This window comes from Mixophyes fleayi, chromosome 12 (assembly GCF_038048845.1).
Source record: "Mixophyes fleayi isolate aMixFle1 chromosome 12, aMixFle1.hap1, whole genome shotgun sequence".
NCBI lineage: Eukaryota > Metazoa > Chordata > Amphibia > Anura > Limnodynastidae > Mixophyes > Mixophyes fleayi.
Window position 1 is genome coordinate 74684060 of NC_134413.1, and position 17832 is coordinate 74701891.

At 35.0% G+C, this 17832-nt stretch overlaps 1 long non-coding RNA gene across 1 annotated transcript; it reads right to left on the reverse strand.

Annotated features, from left to right (window-relative positions):
• Positions 1 to 7219: 7219 nt before the first annotated feature.
• Positions 7220 to 17162, reverse strand: LOC142109408 (uncharacterized). Its single transcript, XR_012680366.1, has 3 exons — positions 16830 to 17162; positions 14977 to 15008; positions 7220 to 8104 (listed from the first exon to the last, which is right to left on the reverse strand). It is a non-coding gene; the product is annotated as an uncharacterized LOC142109408 (long non-coding RNA).
• Between the last annotated feature and the right edge of the window lie 670 nt (positions 17163 to 17832).

Genomic DNA, 17832 nt, shown 5'->3' on the forward strand with positions numbered 1-17832 from the left:
CAGTCACAAAAAAAGCTTTGCATTCAGGCCACTGGCTGGCCGCGGAGGACAAGGCGAAAGAAAAGATTGCTCTCTATAGCTTTCGCAGGGTGTCATAACAAGCGGAGAAACCTCTTATTGTGGGATTATTGGAGCTAAGAGCTCACCAGAGGGGTTTGGGACTGAACCTGCCCTAGTGAAGGGGGAGACAGGGGTGGGTCTGTGTTAACGGCACATAGGCTTGTTTCCTACAAGACTTTGCATTCACCAACATGAAAGAATCCAACTTTTTGCATAAGTCCTGTATTTGTCATTTCACTTGTAGATCAAAAAACTGTTAAAACAAGCACCATCCTAGGTCACAGTGTCAGTGAACCTTATGAAAACATTATTCAACCAGCAGAGTATGGGCATTGATTTGCAATCTCTTATTGACATTCTAAACGAACAAAAGCATATAACAGCAATGGGTACCTTGATCATGTCTTGGCATCATTGGTTCCCTCTGACTTTTTACTGTAGAGGAAATCAGGGGATATTGATTTAACCTGATACAGCTAACTGCTTTTAAATCAATATCTGATGGTGGTGGACTTTGCTTTACCTGTCAAGTTTTCCCACAGGATGAATTGGCCCGTTTATCCTTTCACTGATTGCCCCCTTTTTCGAGAGAACGTGTGATTAAGCATCCTTTATGCTGAAGATGACTCTACGTTAGAGGAATTCTGGGCCACACAATGCACAAGCCAGGGGAGAGCGACACAATTCATACCAGATAGAATTTCTACAAAGCCCACCGTAAATCTCTCAGCTGTGAAGAACGTACACGATACGTTTCCAAGGAACGTTGGCATGCAAAAAAAAATAAAGAATAGGGTCTAGGTTGGCCTAATTCTTTCATATAAACATTTCTTGCTGCAGAGCTGGAGGTTGAACGAATGAGGTAACATCGTCTATTTTGTAGACGCGTATCGTTCACTTTTACCAAACGGCAAAGGAAGGCTTATATGCCACCGAACAGAACATTGATAATTTCTTTTGACAAGACAGGATTTTGTTGGAAGACTTCCACCTTCATGGGTAACTTTCTATGAAACTTAAGGAGGGGGGAGAAATTATATTATAGCTCTTGTAAGGGGCATGGTGGAAGAAGAGAGAGAATGTAAGAGAAGTCTATGAACTTATAATGGTTTCTCAATAAGACATTCAGAAAAATATTTATAAGCATTTTTGTGGTGAAGCCATTAAAACAACTTTGTAGCCATCCGGTATTAAAACTAACTCTGCGCTGGTGTAAGAATGGTTTTCTTGTGTTACAGTCATTATGCATATATTAAATTCTTTTGTACGCAATTTTTTTTTGTTACCAAAGTAGAACCACTCTGCAATCCATTGTTTGGTGTCTGTCCTATCTCTTTCCCTGACAAAGTACTGATTTGTTTTTTTTATGTCTCAATTCTATTTTGCCATGTTGGTTAAAGTCAGACATTTTTTTTTTGACCTTGTTTAAGCCCTCAACTCTTGCTTAGACCAGACCCCATGGAACAATGCCCTGAACAGGCGGCCGAGGACAGTGTCTGAGAACTTTAAAAGCCAATGATTGATTGCGTCTCGTGAGAATGGACGTCTATTGGGGTTGTTTTAAGTCTTGAGAAAATATTTGAGATTGTTTGAGATTCCCTTTCAAGTGGGCTTGTGAATTTTTTTTATTATTTTTGACATTTGTCTATACATGCCTGCATTATTTAATTTTCTTTAAAAAAATATATATAAATTATTACTGATAACTGTATTCGCAAATGGTCAAAGACTGATAGAGGATTTCGTTTTGATCATAAAGGTCTTTTGAGACCCAGAGTGTATTTGTTTTCTGAAAGACAATTTTAACTTAATTGATAAACATTGTCAATAATATAATAGTATGCAGGGTATATTTGTACAGGAATATAAAAATATGTAATTAAATAGTATAGCATTTTTACAGAATATTCTGTGTTTGGGCTCTCCAGATTGGGTGAAGACCATCATATTTTCTTCTACATTTGGCAGTCTATAAATATTAATTTGTCCGTCCTCTAAAATGTTTCAAGTGAATTATATGGTATCATATCTTCCCTACCAATCCACCAAGTCCAGCATTCCGATGACTGAACAAGGATGGGCCTTCAAGGTCAGATTTGTTTTCCAACCCCAAAGATAATGACTGGTTAGACAATCAAGTTGACTTCCTCTTGACCGACGTCTGTGATTAACTGGGGCTATCTTAATAATCTGTCCAGTTGCCAGCCATTCAGGACTAGAACTGTTCAGTGTTGTTCTTGAGTTCTCAAGATTTTAAAGTCATTATGGACTTTTCACACGGTACGTACATCCCATCCCATTGGAAGCTGATGTGTATGGTTAAAGGTTGACAGGAATCTATGTGGTTCTTGAGCGGGCCAAACATTTGGTTTTCTCATTTGTACAAACCCATTAGCTTCATGGTTTCCACATCCGTGCCACGACCAACACCTATTAACTACAAATAATTAAAACAAGGAAATATTTTTTTAATTAATGTATTTCCAGATTACTGGAACAAGAGGCCCAAACTGAATGTTCCTCACCATTAGTATTATTATGTAACTCACATAGCCAGCGAACTGCAGAACATTTTCCTGTGTCAACCCCCTCAGACAACAATAGAATGATATATTTAGCAGAGTATCTAATTAATACAAACCAGAAATACAGCTATACCTGTATTCATTTGGAGCCCATACTTCCTGAACGCTTTGGTTCCTACCAAAAGTCAGTTTGTAAAAGTAATGACTTACAAAAACTCTGTTCCTGTCCGTGTTTTCCAACTGGACCTATTCTACCGTCAAAAATTCTGTCTTTCACCTCTCTGTAAAACTGGGTCATTGGTGGAAACTTTTAAGGCAGATTCCTTTATATAATCCTTGGTTTACATATAGTGATTACATGAGTTTTTATCTCCTCGTGTGAGCATTCCAATGGCCGAATTAGCAAATGAAAGATTAGGATTAAAAATAAACAAACCAGGAAATCAAAAGTGGCCGAGAAATTGATGAGCGAGCTGGAATGGGTCGGTCTTTCAAAGCAATCTCGATAGGCAGATGTTTGATGTAATGCAATTATTTTTTTCCCCTCAAAATAATTACAATACAGAATGCAAGCGTGGGTCTGTCACTCACAGGGTTTTTTTTAATATATATATATATACCAACCCAGGGAAACTCAGGCATAAAAAACATTACAGTAAAACACAGCTCACAAACTAAACACATTCAACGTAGCATTTTGTCTGAATATTTACTCACCATAGATCATTAAAATGCTCTATCCCCATGTAGTGTATGTACAGTAGCTCACACATTGTTAAACAAGTATTTGAAGTTGTAGAAATACTTGTGTGCATTAAAGAGATTTTTTTTTATTATTTTCGGGGGGGGGGACATAAATGTGTTTTTTTAAAAATGAAATCGGCTTTATTCCAAATTTAAGTAATACAGAACTTTAGAATTACTCCCCATATTGAAATTGGTAACTTCAGGCTCACAGAGGCCTACTTTATTTTTGCCAAAGGAGACTTAAATAATATTGGCCAAGTTGCTATAGCTCGAATTTAATTTGAAAAAAATATATATTTCAAACTGCATTATAGCCTATATATTTTTCAAGTTTTTGTGGCTAAATTATGTATTATAGTCTATCCATAAAAAATGGGGGGGAAAAATAGAGGTTTAGAAAGAAATATTTACTGGTAGGTTTCCAGAAAGAAAAATGCATACTAGTCTGTTCATATGCCATAAACCCTTTATTCATCTACAATAAAAAATGGTTGGCAAGTATGAAAGTTGGTGAATTATTAATTGCAAAAAGTACTATAATCCTTAGCAACCAATTCTATTCTAACTGGGTTTTTTTTTACTAATAGAGGCATTATAAATTAAACCAAATATCTGGTTGGTTGCAATGGACCACAGTAACTTTTTTACACATATCGCAGTTTTCATTGATGTCCCTTATTGTGCAAACAAAACTTTGAGGCCTTGTAATGTAAAGTTTGCATGGCTCAAAATGTTAGGGTGTTATGAATTCTGTATTACTTGATGTTCAGTAGAATGTTTAATTAGTGAGATATCCTTTCAAATTTCTTATAGTGGATGGGATAAGCAAAATAATATTCACAGCCTGTACTTGCACCGGAGCTTCCTCATATTGTCAATGTAATTAAATATACTATACGTCAAGTACAGTCAGAGGTTGAGGTCTCAGCGTGAACCACAGTTTTAATTACCTACTATATCACAAACTCGTTGGGTTAGACTTAAAATAAATTGTTGCTATGTAGTGGCTGAGGGCTTCACTCGTAAATGTCTTGTCGGCTTGTGCATTTTCTATTATCATTATTTTCTAGGTTTGTTTGCCATTTATCGGTCGGAAACAAATAAAAACCGCCTTATTTTTTTCTGCAGGAGGCATTTCATGAATATTTTCCATTTGTGCCCCACAGAGGAGAGTTGGCATTGGTTATGTAGGGATACTATTATTTCAGTTGTCTTACAACATATTGTGAAGTATAAAACATGATGTATTGAGATAATAGACAGGGAATAAAGTTTAAATAAATCATGGCTCAGTTGGAGACATGGTGTATTACAGAGCATTCTAGAATGTCTCAAAAATCAGTAACATTATATATTTAATATTCTGTATGATATATATATATATATATATATATATATATATATATATACATACATGTATATATATATATATATATATATATATATATATATATATATATATATACACATACATACATCTATGTATTTATATATATATATATATATATATATACACACACACACATATATGTATGATGTGTATACACACATTAAAGACTTGATAAAGAACATATTTCAATTGAATAATTGATAGAATTACTCAATAAAAAAAATACAATAGCAACTGTTTTACCTTCTCAAATGCATTTTTATTAACGCCGTGCATCAATTTAAAGAACAGTTAGCACATGGACTTGTACAAGTTAAAAATAAAAAAACATACTTCATATAATACATGGTCAACATAGCTTGGTCACAGTTTAAATTCCTTCCTTTCACAAAGCACCTCACTGTTTTGATTTTAAAATATACTTAGAAAATTCAACTTTCTGTATACAAAAAAAAACCCTTTAGAATAAGCTTGTCAAATCTACCTAAATACAAAAATAATTGTCAAGAAAGAGAAAAATAGTCTCAGCCAGATATTAGTTGGGAATACCAGGCTGATCCCTTGGTTTTGGATAACCTAACCAAGGTGATTTATTTAAGAATGGTTTGTTCCATTAGCACGTCAAAAGGCAAGTGAATTATTATGGGGAAATAGAATGGTTAGGAGCAATTCTACCTATTGACTATAAAAAAAATTGATCAAGTCTAGATTGGTTGGTAGCTATAGAGCTCTCGATTCCAGGACCTTCCAAGAAATAGCCAAGGAATTAATTAATTCAGCCATATTTTTTTTTGCCCTACATTTTATTCTACAAACAGAAAAATATCACACAAGACTACGTTACCGCTTTATAAGGATAAGTGACAATAGATTTTATTTTTAGCCCTGGTTCATACATTTTATAAGTCCTACTGGCCCTTTGGACTTACTAGAGACTCAATCAAATCATATATGTTGGGAGTTGGCTACCAGTCAATCAAAATTATTTAAAAAATACTGAATGTTTTCTCTATCTATCCCACATTTCTGATTGGGAGCGAGTGGACAACACACCTCCAGAAATGCAATCTGAGACACAACTATCCTCATGTAATATTTTTCTCCAGACGGTTACAAGATAGGGTTTTAATTGAGTTAAGTGCATTTATGGTTGAAGATAATGTATATTATTGAACTGCAATACTATAAGAGCATATAAAGTGTTAGGGAGATTTGTAAGCCACTCCCTAATGACAATATGCAAATAAGCCACCTTCATTGAAAGAGAGCACACATCTCAGAACTATGCAAAAGGTGGTCACAGAAATGACTGTTCCTGCAATGGATTTATTGACAACACATCATGGAACAAGCTCTCCGTTGTATACAATTATATTACAAGCTCCTTAAGAAAGTAACTCTCCTTAACCCAGAAAATTAAAAATCTCAAAATACAAGCATGTTTTGCGGATTACTGGGCTGGAAGCTCACTGGGAACGTTTCCCACTGTATCCCTAGATTGTCACTCATTATATCAGCGGGGCCTATCCTTGTAACAGAGTGTCAGCTTCTTAGACCAGCATCACTCGCTATACCCCTAGAGTGCATGTTTTTTTTTTGGGACAGATGATTTGAGTTACTTCTCCAATTAATACTACATTTATTAAATCATTCCTGCTACCACTGGGTGATAAAACGACGGGGATAGAGTCTTTCATTAAACTGAATTGTAAGGGCGTTTAATTATCACACAATAGAAAAGTTTACATACATGTCCATAAACTGTATTTATGTATCATGTTTACCAATTTGCATGCTGTTCCAAAGTATTCATGCCTATGTTCTAGTTAAATTATACTCTTCCAATTACAACCTAACCCCCATTAAGTGTGAGAGAGAACAGAATTCAATGGGGTTAAATATCTCCTATCCATGTTTAGCTTCTCTCCACCTCTCCACCTAGATCTTTTATTTTATGGTATTTACTAATTACATAATCCCTTTACAGAGGAGGTGGGATTAAAAAAAAACCCAATCCCTCTCAGCAGGCAGGGACCTCTGGTCAAATGTCGCTTCCAGAGACTGAAACACAAAGTTTTCTTACAAAGCCATTCTAGCAGAAAACAAGTTAATTATACAGGCTAAATCTAACAGGGGGGAAGCAAGATCACACCCCCCCCCCTCTTGCCTGAACTAGTTCAGTGGTAACAGATTTTTAAGAAATACATACACACAATCTTAACGTAAAATCTTTGCATGTTGGATGCTGAATTTGGGATAATTTAAAATGCCATCAGAACTTTGAACATTTTGTTCAACCGGGAAATTTAGAATGAAACATTCGACTCTCTGCAGTAAGTATTATCCTGTAATTATAGTCTAAGTTTTTAATTATTTTTTTTTTTGCTTTAGTTATAAATACAGGTTCAACAGATTTTTTTGTAACTCATTCTCAAACTTTGATGGGGTAAATGGCCACAATATATATATATATATATATATATATATATATATATATATATATATATATAAGAAGGTCCGTAAAAAAAATTGATCATCTTCTGCTCCATACAGGCCTTGGAGATAGAAACGACTTGCTTTGGACAACAAAAAGTTTCAGAAAGCATAATCCCAGCAGTTGATTACACTGGCCTCACGTTTTCAAAAAATTGCCGGAAATTCTTGTTGGACCTAATAATCCATTCTCCAGATGATCACCACAGTATTTTACAAGTCTTGAAAAGTTTTTAATACCTGTTCTTAATTCAGTGATGTCATGGGTTCAACATCAATATATTCGCTTCTCACGTTGGACTTCGAATGCAAATAACTTCTTTATTACATCAACATTTTGGGAAACATTAATCTAATAAATGTATTATTTGTAGCTCAAGATCTAGGGTGTGAAGTGAATATATTTCTGTTGCACATTGATATTCAGACTCCTCCTTCTGCGCCACAATCTTTGTTTTTGAAAAGCGCGCAGTCTCCGGCTTGGTGATGTCATGGTTCGGGCACAGTGAAGTCTTGGAACAGTCCATAACCGGGTAATTCATATTTCATTATACCTCACAGAAGATGGATGATAAAAGTCCTACCTCCAGATTAAATTCCAGGAGCAAATAAACACTTTCTTAAAACAGTTCTTCATCCAGAACTCGATCCAAAGTTCTTGGTGCTCTGAGCTTTCCCCCCTCTTTGTCTCCGCTGGTAACACCACCGTCATAACGATACAGCCATCATAACAAGGCGCGTAATGGGGTTATTTTTACTTTCGGTTATCTAGCTTTATGAAGAATTGACAACACTCATACAGCTAGATAACCAAAGATAACAATTAACCCCTATTCATCCCACCGCTGACACCAATCTTCTCCTCCGCAACATTCGTCTGTCTTGGTTTCTAATTAGAAAATACAAACATTACCGACTTGCATATCACATCCATCAGTATATCTGTCAACAATGTACCATTATTCTCAAATACGAAACGAAAAAATACAAGTATATTACATACAAATCAATGGTTCATCTGAAAGGGTTAAATTGCAATAAACAAATAAATATAATTGTGTGTGTGAATTGAAAATTGGAAATAAATCTGAACAGTGTATACATTGGTAAAGTAAAACAATAAAATATTGAAATCATTTTGTGCAAAAGTTATAATACACACCAATCTGGACGACGACTCCACAAACCCGTGTTTTAATTACCAACTGCCTCGTTAGTTAAATGAAGCGGTGAGCCCATACCTTGATTACGTTACAAAGAAACCTCGCAATATGTGCTCTAAAATCTCCTGTACGACTCACTAATTAAAATGTACTCGCTCTCAGGAGGGAGACGTGCAAAATCTAACACCGTCTCTCCGTTCCAGATTACCCACGCTCGAGCACGTACATAGAATATTAACCACATATATAATCTCAACAAGATAAGAATTAAAACAGACAATAATAGCTAATTGGAAAGCTACTTAGAAGAAGAAGAAGGCTTGGATATTTTTTTTCTTCTAGTCTGGAGGAAAAAAAAATTCCCCAGGAGTTATAACGTGATAAGGTGATTAAAATCTGAAAGCGTATAATGTCAAAAGAAAAGACGTTTAGATTTTTCATTAAAAAAAAAATAATTCCTGGAAATCTGTGCACAGGGTTAACATGTATCCGGGAGATTCATCTGCCTTGTTGGTTGCCCTCGTTCCTCTATAGCCCAGAGGTTGCATGTTGCAATACTGCCACACTGATGCATCGTCTGCTCTAGGGGGTGTTAGACCAATGCAAATCCATTCATTCTTTTACACACCCCTCCTTTCCTTGTCTATGATTGGCCAGAATGCCTGTGATGTCACCAAACCTGATGGACTGGTGGCTGGTAGATTCATCAATGGAGCGGTTCATGGGAATAGAGGAGGAAACAATATCTGGCCTTCGGTACCAGAACCTCCCTCTCTTCCTCTTCCTCATGTACCCTCGACCATGCAGCACTTGTATATTATACTGTCTCCTGTCCTCTGTTCTTCTCTACCCGCCATTATTAATTGCAAGCTCTGTGGCAGGGGCTCCCATGCCAAACATTTCACAGTGTGCGTGTGTAACCCTTCGCTGTCTGAACAGCAACGAAGGCAAACGCTGTTGCTCTTTGTTTTGTTACGTCAAAGAACAATACTTTTCTTTTTTTGTCAATGGAAGATTTTCTAGATACATTTATTTTTTTTCAGCTATGGTACATCACAAATCCAAACAATTGATCGGTGTCTGTTACATACGGTAGAACTGCGCCCACCCACCATAAATTATATGGAAGTTCGAAGCTAATGACAAGTTCTGTGCCCATATAATAGCACGAGTCCGTAGACAGAGTATTTTTATACAGAAGGCAGAAATCCAAGGTGACTTCTAATATCCGTAATAATTTGAAAGGGGGCAGGGACATTTTTCTTTATAACACGCAAGTTTTCCTATTGAACATTGACGCGTTGACATCAGAACTCATCGATTATATGGATATTATTTACAGGCATCTATACATTTATTAACATCACTTGCGTATCATAAACTCATCAGCTTTATGTAAAGGAGGGGTAAGTATGAGGGAATGCAGTTCTATATTTGAATAGATAGAGGAGCGATGGTCAACAGGCTGTCGATTTATTGTCAGGTTTATTTGTTACAGCTTGTAACACTTGTTTATAATGCCTGCTGATATGTTATAATAGATAGGTGTCTTTTTCTTTGATTAAATGTATTGTTATTACTGAGAGTATTAGTAATGCGCAGCACTTTTGAAAGTTAGAGGGACGTCCATGGGGCCGATGATAGGTGCCTATCGCTGAGATAGAGTATATGTAATTTGGTCTGTGATTAATATATATTTGGGTAGGTACATTTGCAGTGCCAAACTTATAGAACCTGTGACTCTAAAGCCAGAGATGCTGTGACTTATAGCACCACCAAAGGTAGAGCCTCCAGTTGCCTAGGCCTAGCTCTGATGCAATATTCTGCCTGGTGATATTCAGCCACTCTGCTGTGTCCTATTATGCCATATTCTGTTTTATGGAATCCTCTGGATCTATATATTGTTATGTAATAGCACTATCTCATATCTATCTATATATCTCCTATCTATCTATCTATCTATCTATCTATCTATCTATCTATCTATCTCAAATCTATCTATCTGTCTATCTATTTATTTATCTATCTCACTTCTATCTATCTATCTATCTATCTATCTATCTATCTATCTATCTCCTATCTATCTATCTATCTATCTATCTATCTATCTATCTCCTATCTATCTATCTATCTATCTATCTATCTATCTATCTCAAATCTATCTATCTGTCTATCTATCTATCTATCTATCTATCTATCTATCTATCTATCTATCTCACTTCTATCTATCTATCTATCTATCTATCTATCTATCTATCTCCTATCTATCTATCTCACTTCTATCTATCTATCTCATATCTATCTATCTATCTATCTATCTATCTATCTATCTAGCTATCTCATATCTATCTATCTCACTTATATCTATCTAGCTATCTCATATCTATCTATCTCATATCTATCTATCTATCTATCTATCTATCTATCTATCTATCTATCTAACTCATATATATATATATATCTATCTAACTCATATCTATCTATCTATCTATCTATCTATCTAACTCATATATATATATATATATCTATCTAACTCATATCTATCTATCTATCTATCTATCTATTTAACTCATATCTATCTATATATCTCCTATCTATCTATCTATCTATCTATCTATCTATCTATCTATCTAACTCAAATCTATCTATCTATCTATCTATCTATCTATCTATCTATCTCACTTATATCTATCTGTCTATCTATCTAACTCAAATCTATCTATCTATCTATGTATCTATCTATCTATCTATCTCACTTCTATCTATCTATCTGTCTATCTCATATCTATCTATCTATCTATCTATCTATCTCATATCTATCTATCTATCTATCTATCTATCTAACTCATATCTATCTATCTATCTATCTATCTAACTCATATCTATCTATATATCTCCTATCTATCTATCTATCTATCTATCTATCTATCTATCTATCTCATATCTATCTATCTCATATCTATCTATATATCTAACTCATATCTATCTATCTATCTATCTATCTATCTATCTATCTATCTATCTATCTATCTATCTCATATCTATCTATCTATCTATCTATCTATCTATCTATCTATCTATCTATCTATCTATCTATCTATCTATGTCCCCCAGTGAATATACTGGGACTAGTTGATTCCCTTATTCCCAGTCCATATAATCCATGTCATGTAATAAACCACTTACAACACATCTGCCTCCCCCTCATGTCAGCTCATGGCACTATCATGTCCCAGCAATGTGTACACTTCACCCCACTCTCAGTCCGGCTAATTCCTCTTCCTTGACACATATGCAGTTCCATGTAAACCATGTCCTCCAGATTAAATATAATAAACACATTGCCTTTCAGGTTATTTGAATGTCAAATGTAAAATATTCTTGGTTATTAATTATTAGTGATCTGTAGCCGTTTCTTGCACCTCACACCAAACAGCATTATGCATACGCCATTGTTAATGTATGTACACTGTATGTTCCAGTCCAAGGCATGGGAACGGCTAATTAATACATTCATGAAATAGGCAGGCGCACTTCAAAAGAACCAACAGCCCAGATCGTCTGCAGACACAACAAGAGCATATATGTATATTTATATAATTACACATTTTCCACCTAAAACACTGCAGCGCCCAGGAAAATGCCAGCGAGTTATAATATTAGGGTTGGCGGTGTTAAGGTACCTCGCTACCTGAGAGGGTTAATGTTCTGCAAAATAAATGCCTGCCAATTATTTGTTTAGTACGTACATTTTATTGGCATATGGCTTAAGCAGCTGGCCAAAATCCAGGTTAGAGGAGTACTGGCTGATTATATCTCCTTTGTTCAGTTGCTAAATTAATGCAGGGAGATTTGCTTACACAATGGTTACATGGGATTGCCTTTATAAAAAACTATAATGGGTCCTCAAGTGTTGTTTGTCAAAGCAATTGGGAGGGTAGATCCAGGCATGTGTGTGTGCCTGTCATGGTGCATAGCCAGGAATGCGGTATTACAGTACGTACAGTTTATCCAGTATTTGGCTCCGCCCTGTCAGTTTAATGTGGGAGGAGCTAGCGCGGTAGCATAGTCACATATCCAGTGTGAGGTGTCAGTGAGTTTCATGACTGCTCTGATGTCATCAGTGTAAAAAAAAAACACTTAAAATTCTATGATAGAGGTCAACTTCCAGCTCTCTCTATCTCTCCCTCTCTCCATCTCTCTATCTTCATCTCTCTCTCTCTTTCTCTCTCGCTTTACCCCTCTCTTTCTCTCTGCCTCCCTTTTCACCTCTCTCTCTTCCCCCATCTCTCTCTCTCTCTCCCTCCATCTCTCTCTCCATCTCTTTATCCAACTCTCTCCATCTCTATCCCCCTCTTCCCCCCTCTCTCTTTCTCTCTCCCTCCCTCTTCACCTCTCTCTCTCCCTCTCTCTATCTATCCTACTCTCTCCATCTCTCTTCCTCTCTTCCCCCTCTCTTTTTCTCTCCCTCCCTCTTCACCTCTCTCTCTCTCCATTTCCCCCTATCTCTCCATCTCTTTATCTATCTATCTATCTATCTATCTATCTATCTATCTATCTATTTCACTGTGATTCATTGTGAACTTCTCCACCAGTGCTAACTGCAATGACATCATTGGATAAACTGTCCTGTTGTTACATTTAAACTTTGGAACGACCTCCCATTTAATGCAGCCCTACAGCAAACAGTATACTGATATATCAAACAATGTATGGTGAAGATAACATGGATACATGACACACACTAACTGCAATGCACCCGTCTGTATATATTCTGACTTGCATGCTTCTTTTTCAGTGCCTGACTGTGCAGCAACTGCATTCTAAACATGGTATCTATTAACCGGAGCCCTCTTTTAAAATGGCTCTCAGATGAGGGTTTACTAAGCTGTCATTAGCGAAACGCATCAGCACAGGAAAAAAAAAAAATTGCTTAGAAAACAAGACTGGTCCTGTTTGCAGACAAAACTCCCTGCTCCCCCTTTATTTCATAGCAAAATCTGTTTTTAAAATGATGTAATTTGCATAAAAAATATTGATACCACATATAATAATACACTACATTTTTTAGCAGTATTTGCCTATTCTTCTATTTGAATTTTCTAGGCTATCAGCAAACAAAGCCAGACGGGGGATGTTTAAATCCTTTTGTGTCCAATTGCATAGCTACACTCCCCCTTGTTTTATAATGCTGGTGTACTGAAATATAATTACAGTGTACAGGCCCCGCCTATTTTATTATACGCTCCCTCCTCTTTTTCTTACGCAAGAGAATATATAGCGTTATATCCCCGTTTTATATTTCCTTTCTCATAATGTACTTTATTTATTAATGTAATTGTTGAATGTACGGCTTATAGTCATATAGTTAATTGTTTTGTAACTTTGTAGAATGTATCGACGATGTCTACTTAGGAATGATTTATCCAAATATGAGAGTGTAGGGAGAAAAAATCACCCAACTTCATCCACTGTGAACATTTGGAATCTTCGATGTTCAACTAATATCGGATCTTCATTTCTAACTTTATTGGCAAAATGGTCTGCCGTTAGCAAAAAAATTGCAAAGGCTAAAATATTGCTGTGAGGTACGGGATTTTAGGATAGGCTACCATTGCCTCCATGGTGCCTGAACAAGTGCATACGGTTCTGTATCGCTACGTCCACCATGCGTAAATGCCACGTTAGAAGCTGGAACAATATGTCCGCTTCTTTTGCGGCGTGTCTCAGTTTTCAACATCTGCATCTAACACTGATGTCACTCAAAAATTGTAAGAGAGTAAATGATTAAAATAAACTGCACTAATCCAGATACATGAGGTGTCCGTATAACACAGATTTCCCAGGATAGTCGCTTTGATCCTGCAAATCTCTCATTCACGTTGACTAATTTCCTAAAATTAAGCCCCCCTCTCAAGGCACTTACGTAAGAAGAAATAGATGCAATATTGTAACATGGCCCGATATTATATATGTATATATATATATATATATATATATATATATATATATATATATACACACATACACATATATATTAATCAATGGTTAAACAAAAGTAGTCCACCATGCTTTGTTTAATACGTTTAATTAAGTTCCAGAAACGTACAAAACAAAAATTGTCACAAGTATATCTATGATATACAAGTTGATCATAACATCTAAAATGGCGGAACCTTCTGACAATCATACCACCCCTGGAAAGCATGAACGTAACATGGCCTTCTAACATACTGCATATAATATATATATATATATATATATATATATATATATATATATATATATATATATACATATATATATATATATATATATAAATATATATATAGATATATATATATAGATACATTATATATATATATATATATATATATATATATATACATATATATATATATATATATATATATATAGATACATATATATCTATATCTATCTATCTATATATATATATATATATATATATATATATATATATATATATACCACACGGGTGATATGTATAATCTATATTAACAATATTGACAATCCACCTGTCTAGCTACTTATATTTAATAGAGAAATTCATTTGGTCAAAGTGAATAATCATTCATACCTTTTGCTCTTCATTATTTCCCCTTTGCGTTTCTAAAAAAAAAAAAAAATGAAAAAAAATTAATGGATGAATGGATGATTATTTGAAACCATGAAGAACGTGACAGAGTCATTCTTCTACCTGGCTAGTGTATTCCATAGATAAACAGACAGCCTCCAGACTCTATTCAATAGAAGGCTCCCATTTAGCTTATTGTAAATCAGTGTATTTATAAACTATTATGATTAAAAAAAAATGAATATTCCCGTCCATTCCAAATATATAGCACTACAGTACAAGCAGGCCACCTCATCCAGATCTACATTTACCTTGTTGTTGAAAGCGTGTGAAAAATATAAAAACCACCATTGTTTTTTACTGCTTGTCAGATAAAAAACATTTTCAGGCACCTTAATATATTTTTTCATTGAATTAAATCTTTAATGAACAGTATTCTGGCAAAGTGTTTATTCTGCGTATTTGAAAATGACAGAATTTTTTCATATCGTCCATTTAAACAAATGCAAACACCCCTCCCCAACCTTATTTAATATTGGCAAAATCACTGCATACAAAAAAAATACACACTATGCAAAGCAGCGTGCACATATCTTTACACAGATTTAAATTGTGCAGCAATTATGGAAAAAAAAAAATCACTCCTTTTTGTGAAAGGCCATATTGATAAATTGAGATGAAATGTATTTATTGATTGAGATTTTTTTTATAATACAGTACGTTGTGTTATCATTAAGGAATATTGAAGCAGGCCTACTTTAGACCACTGCTAATCAGGCCATTGCCTTGTCTCAGTCTACACAAATGTGAAATCTATTTATTTATAAATCTATTTATCTCATATCTATCTATCTTTAATTATTTGAGTAGACATAACAATATGCAGATTATGTTTATGATGACATTCTGAAATAAATTAAATAACAAAAGCTGGTATAACCACATAGCTAAAGAAATATGATAAATCATAATACTAGCCATACAATATATATAGATACTTATATGTAATATGTAACCTTTTTTTTAAAAAAAAAAACAACATTTCTATATTCCTGAAATAAAATAGCCTTCCAATTAATAATCCTTTTAGATATCGTGAGAGCCTCTTCTGATTTAATTTAATCAGACGCTTTGCAAAAAAAAATAAAAAAAATGCATTTAGAGCATGGCGTTTAATTAATTAGCAAATATTTTATTTTTAATTAATGTAGCAACATTATATATATATATATATATGTTTTATCCGACAAGCATAGATTTTCTTTTTAATTATTATGCACAAAGGTCGGCCACTTCATTCTGAAATAATGTGGTATTTGGAAGCGTAGAAGAGGTAAACAAGATGTAATTCCTTGTCTAGGCCTTTTCTTTTAACATAAAAGGGGGCCCGTCTCTACTGCACAATTCCAGTGGCCTCTCCCACCTTCAATCCCTTTAAATTAAGATGCCAAGTGCAAGCATAAAAGATTATAATAAGACAAGAGATACTGTGTCTGCTGCTAATACCGTGTGTGAAACTTGGGCTATTAATCGAGCTATGAAAAAAAAAAAAAATCTGGCAGGACTAAATCTTTGTAATTATTATCGAAGGGCAATTTTTTTTTTTTACTACAGCTTAAAGATGCCTGTGAGAGGTATCAAGACTATTATTTTTATGCATCTTAAGAATGTTGACCAAAATTGCCCGTAGGCTTTGCAAATCTAGAAAGGAACAACAAATGCCTAATTGACTCGTTCGGAAATCTCAGTCTTGGTTGAGAGTCTTGCCATTCAGTAAATAATATTCTGTTTATTCCGTTATGGAAAAATATTGCCACGGTAAGATTCAATAAAAGAAAAATAGGAAATATACTCACAGTGAAATCTTAGCATATCGTCTGATGGATGCTAGCAAAATGAGTCGATTCTCTCAGATCCTACCCTCTTGTGGCTGTTGGTTGCATCTCTGAGTGACGTAAAAAGGTGGCATCCATTCAGGATTTTTCTTTGCAGTTTTTTTTTTTTTTCGAGGTTCTTAGAATCCCTCCTTTCTCTTCCACATATGCGCTTTACTCTGCTCCTACAACCTTATGCACCAAATGCCAAGTATGCAGCTGAGTGAAAATGTGGCTTCTCTAACCATGGCAGATATAGAAATAACGCACAGTTACGTCTCATTCAGGAGCCTCTCCACTCAAAGCTCACAGGAAAAAAAATGAGTGAAAGACAATTATAGCATGGATCTTTTCACATAAATACTGCTTTATCTGCTAGCTCCTCCTCGCATTCCTTTTGAGTTTTTACCAAAGAAATGTTGATTGGGGTAGGATTGAACGAGGGGGAGTGGTTGGGTTGGAGAAAGAGGTGTGGGACGTCTTATTGACACCTAAAATGATGTAGTCACTCCTCCTTCGTTCACTCCACTACTCAATGAATCTTCTCCTTAAGTGATTATTTTCTTAGAAGACAAGAAGTTTAAGGTTTTTTTTGGTTTTTTTTGTGCTTTCTTTTTTAATAGAAGCCCAGTCACGATGGAACACTCAGGAAATTTAAAGCACTCTCTGACTAACCTCAGGAAGTGATGGGAATTATCCTCTTACAAAGTTCAAATTTCAAATCGAGGTTTGGTCAGGGTGTCCCAATTACCATGTGAAAAGAACCGTGGGATTGTCAGCTTGAATGGGCAAAAATTCCTTATAAGCTATTTTTTTTTTTTGCAGTTGGACAGAGTCATCCCTGCCCTACCAGAAGTGTATAAATTGTTAGCCACATAGATCTGAATCTGCATTTTTTTTTTTTAATGTCTGGTTTCCAGGGCTAATTTTGAGACTGTCTTTGGAAGCTGGGCTAATGGTCCGTAGAAAATGCACAATTAATTCA